Here is a 6418-nt window from a genome sequence, read left to right on the forward strand (position 1 = left end):
CCATTTTGTTGTCCCTCCCTGCTGAATTGGTAGTCCCCTAGAATCAGCAAGTTGATTTAGCATAAAGTAGGCACAATGCTGCTTATAACAGGACAGCTTTGGACTTGTGCAGGAGCACAGCTCTAAATATTTTGAGTACTTAAAGTCATCTTCTGTGTGTGTGCCTGGTGAATGAACAAGAAAAGGGTGGGGGAGAATCCCCCACAAACTTAGATGACTTTTAGTGAATTTCTGCCCAAGATCCGGAGTAGCCATTTCAGTTCTCTGTTGAATTATTGTCTGTGTGTTTATAGAATGAAATGTTGCATTTTTTTGTGTTAGAAATTAATTTCACAGTCAGGAAAAGTTTAAAATATTTTCTGCTGTTTGTTTTGAAAGACATTTCAGAATTTCATTTGGAGGAACTGCATAGAAATGTAAATATTTCTGAAGGAATTGTACAGCAGAAGAACTGAATGATGTGTGTATAGTTCCTTCTGGCAAAGTTAATGATAGGCATGTTGGTCACCATGTCTGTTCCTCAATAATATAATGAAATGGTCTATTCTTGTAGGAATAATTTGCCAATACGCTATGTTTAGAATTAATTGAGCTGTTCCTTTTACTGTTTAAGAATAAATTAAAAACCTCTAAAACCTGTCCCCCTCTTCCCAACAAGTGATTTTCTTATTCTGAAGGACCTTTTGCAAAACAGTCCATATGTAAGTCTATTAAGGGATTTCCAATTAATCAGTACAGTGGAAAGAGGAAAAGAGGAAGGAAGATTCCTCAAGCAATATTAACTTCTTAATTAAGAAAAAAGCAGTGGTGATAGTGAATGTGCTGAGTAAAACTAGACTACTAGGCAGAAATTGAACAGCAGCATTATAAACATTGACCTGTTGGTTACAGCAGATAAATTTTTATCTGCTGTCAGCTTCACAATAAATCTGTAAGCAGAGAACCTTATTAGTGTCATAACCCAAATAATAACTTTGGACTTTAGAGTATAGATGAAATGGTTATATTATTTTTTTAAGCTTTATAAACCTCAGTTTCCCTTTAGAATACTTTTCTGTGTCTGCCAGAATCCTTTGATTTTGTGTATATCTTTTTAGACTATTTTGTTTCTCTTCATTCAAATGTACCTCATGAAAAAGCTGTATCTTTGTGGTGGTTAACCCTGACTGGACACTCGGTGCCCAGCAAAGCTGCTCAACTGCTTCAGCTGGACAAGGGAGAGGAAATATAACTTAAGGCTTGTGGGTTGAGATAAGGGCAGGGAACGATCTCTCAGCAATTAGAGTAGTGAGAAAAACAGATTCAACATGGGGGAGTTAATTTAATTTGTTCTCAATAAAATCAGATTAGGGTAATGAGAAAATAAACCCAAATCTAAAAAACACCTTCCCACCACCCCTCCTTTCTTCCCAGGCTCAACTTCACTCCCCATTTTCTTCCCCTTCCTCTCCTCCAGTAGTGTAGGGGGGATAGGGAATGGTGGGTTTAGTCTGTTCATCAAATGTTTTCTCTGCTGCTCCTCACTCCTCAGGAGTAGGAGTCGGATTCTTCTCCTGCTCCTGTGTGGTGTCTCTTCTATGGGAGATAATCCTCCACAAACTTCCCCTTCCCATGGGCTGCAGTTCTTCACAATCTGCTCCAGCATGGGTCCCTTCCATGGTGTGCAGTCCTTTGGGAACAGACAACATGGGTCCCCCGTGGGGTCACAAGTCCACCAGACCTCCATGGGCTGCAGGGGGACAACTCCTTCACCATGGTCTTTGCCACAGACTGCAGGGGAATCTCTGCTCTGGCACCTGGAGCACCTCCTCCACCTCCTTCTTCACTGAACTTGGTGGCTGCAGAGTTGTTTCTCTTAAAAGGTCTCACTCCTCTCTCCAGGGGCAATTGTGCAGGGGTTATTTGTCCCTTTCTTAAGTATGTTATCAGGGAGGCACTGCCACTGTTGCTGGTGGAGCTTGACCTTGGCCAGCAGTGGGTCTGTCTTGTAGCCAGCTGGCATTGGCTTCACTGGACACGTAGGAAGCTTCTGGCAACTTCTCACAGCAGCCACTCCTGTAGCCCCCTCTTTCCCCACTACCAAAACATGGCCATGCAAAGTCAAGTACAATTTTATATGTCTCTCTTTGCACTTGCATTCAAATTCTCTAAAAAGAGTTTGAAATATTCTGTTTTCATGTAAAAATTTGCATTTCTGAGAGAAGTCCCTAGTGGACAAAATTACTGTGGATAAGCCACTGTCAATTATTCTGAAACCAACCAACAGCAGAAACTTCTTATGAGAATAGTAAAGAGAATAAGAAAGACTGGGCCCCTTTTCTTTGCAGGCAGATTAGAGGATTTCAGCCAAGAAAAAATAAAGGAAAAAGCAGGAGGTACAACTGCAATTTTGAACTTTGAGTACAGGATATCTGGGAGAGGCTATGAAACTGGCTATCCAGTGCAAATCTGCTAACATTCCTGTGATTTCTACTCTTCATCGTTATTGTTCATATGGTTTTGATAGTGCTGAGGTGAGTCGTTTGTTTTGCATAACTAACACTAAGGCAGGAGAATTTCTTTAGAAGTATTATCTCTTGAAAGTTCTTGAGCAATGCTACTGGGACTGCTAGGGGATTAAACCTTCTAAAGGGCAGTGAATTCTGTTATTACACAATAATCATAAGACTGACCATGGCTTGCATTTGAGAGGAGCAACAGTTCTTCTCTTTGTTATTATATGAAGGAAATCTGGATAAGACAAAAGAATGTTATTACCAGTATTGTCACTGGTCTTATCCATAAATTCTACAGAGCTTGTACTTGTATTCCACACAGATCAGTACAGGTTCTCTTACTCAGCTGAATCCTCTGAGTCTATTTGCATAATGAAAGTTGACATGCTGCTCTCATGGGCTTATAAGAAGCATGAAACCAACTCTACCACAATTTCTCCTTCTCAGAGCAACTGTACAGTAAATTGGCTCTTTGTAAAAATCAAAATAATTTGCTGATTTTTTTTTTTGCCAATAATGTTAATTTTTATTTAATTCTTTTTTATTTCATTCTCTTTGAAGAAGAATTGCATTTTCATCTGAATTGTTTCTACTAATTTTTTTTTCTTATAACAGAGTATAAGCCTCAGTTGTTAAGAATCTTGTTTCTTGTGAAACAGTAACATCACATTGTGAATCCATGAAGTGCTTTTACCCTGCTTTGAATGAGGTACATTTCTGAGGTACGCTATTTTGTAAGTAATTCTTTAAATAAACACAAAAGACAGAGGTGTTTACATACAGAAAAACTCTAGTATTCTTTTCATATGGTAAGCTGAGTCACGTGCCTAAGGTGTGGTTCTGGGTTTCTCCTCCTGCATTCTGGCACAAGGAATCAGTTATTTTTAAATTCTGTATTGTGAAGTAAAATTGAAACCTACAAAGTTATTCTCTCTTTGTTTTGCCATACTGGTCCTTGACACTGGCTAGTCTACTGTTTACTCCACAAGAGATTGGACCTAGATGATATTTAAGGTCCCTTCCAACCCAAACCATTCTGTGATGTTATTCCTGCCATCCATACGGTGTTAGCACTATGGTGTACAGAACATTACAAGATTTGTGTTTTCTTGATTATTTCAATGCTTGTGATTGTTATTCAAGGTCTAGGAGTGACATTATGATTTAGTGACTATTGTATCCTTGCAACATACTTTTTTTACTGTTATCTATGCCAGTAATTTAACCAAAATGTATCTGCTTCTGTTATACCGATTACAGTCAGGTCTTTTTCATCCCAAGCATGTGAACTCTGTATATGATTGAAACATCTGTCTCACAGACTCTGAGGAAGAGTAATTGCAGTCTGTTAATCATGCAGTTTCTACTCTGTATTACCTTTGTCTGCAGATGAAACTGTGCCACCACTGATACTCAAAAGTACAGCCAGATACTTGTAAAAGTTTTCAAACGTAACTGCACAGAATGGCAGTCACACTGGAGATTCTCAGGGAAGCTGTCCAGGAGAAATCAGCTAAGTTTCTGGACAAATTAAGTACCTCTATACCAGCGTGCCTTGTAATTCCCATAAATGAGGGCTTGTTGGAGTCAGCCAAATTACTCTGGCATATGTCAACTTCTTCAGTGTTGACAATCCAGATGGGTGGATTGTTGCTATCCAGTGCTTTCTGCAAGCTTTGAACAAGTCTATAAACACTGGCGCCAGGATTAACTGTGGCAACAGTCCACTGGACAGATGAGCATAAAGGTCTACAAAGATCAATGCCACAAGGTAAAGAATTACACAAAACTTTATTTAATTAGAAGAAAAACCAACCTGCTTTTAAATTACCTTATTCTAGTTATGACGTCCTGCTGTTTTAATCAGAGATGTCTTTTATGGAAGATAACATTGCTGTAAGTGAAATATCAATCATTATTTGCATTGATATAGAACCATGAAAAATTCACCTTATCCAGAGTTGTGTATTTTATAAGACTCGGTCGGTTAGCCTAGTATATCCTTATGTTTAGCACTTGTTTTGCATACTTTGTACTTTGAATATTAAGGGTCATTTTCCCAAAAGCAATTAGCAACAGCTATGTTCTTTGATAAATGTACTGCTGCAATTACTTTTGCCAGACATTATGACTTCAACTCGGTCATTCATTTAGATGCCAAGTTTTGGTGAGAAGTATTATTTACAGCTGAAATTACTCTGTCTCTCCACTTTGGGGGATGCCGTCTGCCATGCTTGGTTGTATCCACAGTGATTCACATTCAAAGAATAATTACTTACCAACCAGTATGTCTGATTCTCTGACATGTTATCAGCATGCATCCCATATCATACTCTGTTTTCATTTTTACTGGCACTGCCTGTTATGGACATGGAGTTGTAAGTGACTTTGAAGTGAGCAAAGTAAGCAAGGGTTCCTGCCCTCTATGCTGTACATTTGGGTATGAGGCAGCTGAATACACATGATATTTCTATATGAGATCTTATTTTTTTTAAGTGGAAGTGCTACATATATGCAAAGAACAGAACCAACATCTTCAACCAGAGGACTCATTTGCTGCTTTGCATAGGTAGTGGTTCTTTTTGGATATATAGTGATTTGCCAGTGTTGTTCTACTTAGTACCTGAACATTCCTTAGCATCTACTGAACCCTTGTTTACTGTATCCCACTGCAAACCATCTAGCCCTTCAAAATAATGGGACTGTTGGGGGCGGGGAGTGGGAATCCCCACCACTGTCTTAATTGACATTATGAAGGGATGGTACAATCTGAAATCCCACCTGTGCTTTTGACAGACGTTTTTCTTGACCAAAATGTGAGACAAAGATTACATTTACCCATCACTTACCCATGCCTAATTAAAAAGATGTGGAAACTTGAGCTACTAATTTCACAGATTTCATGCATAAATACTGTTTTTTATTGAAATTTTAGCCTTTAGCTATTTTTCTGAACTGGTAAAATTGGATTCAGTTGAACTAATTTACAGTTTCTAAGATATTATTAATATGCAGTCATGGTCAAATTTGGTGGCCACTACCTGTTGGTTCAGAGTTGCCATCTATAATTGTAAACATTACTTTTAAATAAACATCTTAGGCAATTTCTGGCAAGGAAGAGTCAGGCTTTTTTATCATAAAATCTAAAAATTCCTTTCTGCTGGAAAGGCAACACAGCAGGTCACAAGCATTCCAGGAGACATCTGGAGTGAACTGATGATGCCTTCTTGACACAGGCTGACTGAGGAGCTGATGAGGTGAAGCACTCTAATGGACCTGGTACCAATAATTAGGAACTGGATGTGAAGATTGTCATGGCTTTGGCTAAAGTGGCCATAAATTGATGATGTTCAGGACCCTGAGAGAAAATAACATGGCAAATAAGATCACGATTTTGAGTTTCAGAGGAATAAACTTTGCTCTGTTTAGAGTTCTGCTTGGGACAATCCCAAATGGTTGTCCAGGGAGAGAGGAGGGGTCCGTGATTGCTGGGTCACCTCCTCTAAACTCATGACTTCCATCTGAAAGTCAAGAGAAGCTGATGAGAGGGCCTGTGTTGGTCAATAAGAAGCTTCTAAGAAAGTCATAACCATACAGGATGTGGAAGTAGGGACTTGGGAGATGAGAGAAACGCTGCCTGAGTGTGTGTGAACTGGCTTGAAAAAACAAAGACTAGATGGAATTGAAGCTGGTGAGGAGTGTGAAGGGCAAAAATGAGTTCTACAGCTCTATTGGCAGAAAAAAAGAAAGAATTTGGAAACTATGTCTGCTACTGAACAGAGAAGGACATAGAAAAGCTAGGATGCTCAGTGCAGACTTTGGAGGATTTGCCCTCAGGGATCCCATGTTCCTGAGTCCAGAGGGAGCATCTGGAGTAGTAAGAACTTTTTGGTAGAGAAGAATCAAGCTGGGGGGCCTTTAAA

Source organism: Manacus vitellinus, unplaced genomic scaffold (assembly GCF_001715985.3).
Source record: "Manacus vitellinus isolate BGI_N305 unplaced genomic scaffold, ASM171598v3 scaffold_5_pilon, whole genome shotgun sequence".
Classification (NCBI taxonomy): Eukaryota; Metazoa; Chordata; class Aves; order Passeriformes; family Pipridae; genus Manacus; species Manacus vitellinus.